Raw genomic sequence first — 1,232 nt, 5'->3', positions numbered from 1 at the left:
ATTGCTTCTTCTTTCCAGAGGCTATAGAGATTTGGGGAAATGCAGGTAACTAAGTGTGCATAATACTTAAGTTATTAACTATATTAACAAAGTTGATGTTTTAATTTACACCATCACCCAGTAGACTCATTTATTTGTACCTGTAGATTAATGAAAAGGTATACATCTTAAGGACAGAGAATATGCCATGTCTTTGAAACTCCAAATATCAGGACAATTTGTAGTCACACAAAGAAATAAAATCTTAAAGAGAATGAATAAAAAACATTGCTAACAATGGTAGCATTTATTATAATGTTCCAACCAATGAACTATGCAGTGACACACTAGTCATTTCCTCTCAACTATATTGAAACAAACAATAATTCAATCTGGTTAAGTTCAGTCTTGCAGCCATATCCTCTATATCTTCCCTTCAAATGTTGTACTTATCATTGGTATTACTATGCATACTGATTCTTTAATCTCCTGAAATTTTACACTTATAAAATAAAACAAGAAGATCCAAGAAAGAGAAACACACACTTGCCAGTTTAAACAAGCAGCCAAATGAAAGACATGTAACTCTGGGGAGCATAGGGATAATTATTGCCTAAGATCAGAGATTTTTGATAAATTGACTTTTTGAATGTGCAGCAGCATAAATTGAATGAACATTGCCTTGAAAATTGAAGATTAAAATGGGACTAAAAGCTTTTCCTGGGAGCTTACACCCAGAGAAGATGCAATCATCAAGTAGTAGTAAATAGCCATCTCTATACTTTCAGAGACTTGAATGACTTTCCTCCAATAGCTGCAATACCATAAGGGGTTATCTTTACTCATGAATTTAAAGTAACTTTAAACAGAATATAAAATCATCATTAAAAATGGAATAAAAATTTTGAAACTATACAGTAAACTGAAGAGACTAATTATAATGTAAAAAGTGAGAAATTATTTGTACTTGACTAAATAGTGTATAGGGGTATTTGTTCCAGTAAATTTTGATTTTTCAAGAAACATAGAATAAAATTCAGAAAGATAGTTTACTTACATTAATGCAAGAAAGATTTTAAATGCATGGAAGAGGTTTTTGTATCAGAATTTAGAAAGTCTCAAGGCAAAAAAGCTTTTAAAAATAAAGTCTAAGAGGCAGTTAGGCAGGCTATAACAAAAGCATAAAATATATTCATACACTTGACCAGGTTGTACAGAAAACACTTATTATGAATTAATTCTAATCATATACA

This window comes from Bison bison, unplaced genomic scaffold (genome assembly GCF_000754665.1).
Source record: "Bison bison bison isolate TAMUID 2011002044 unplaced genomic scaffold, Bison_UMD1.0 scf7180017864313, whole genome shotgun sequence".
NCBI classification, from domain to species: domain Eukaryota; kingdom Metazoa; phylum Chordata; class Mammalia; order Artiodactyla; family Bovidae; genus Bison; species Bison bison.
The sequence above is the reverse complement of the archived record's forward strand: the minus strand, read 5'-3'. Positions refer to the sequence as shown.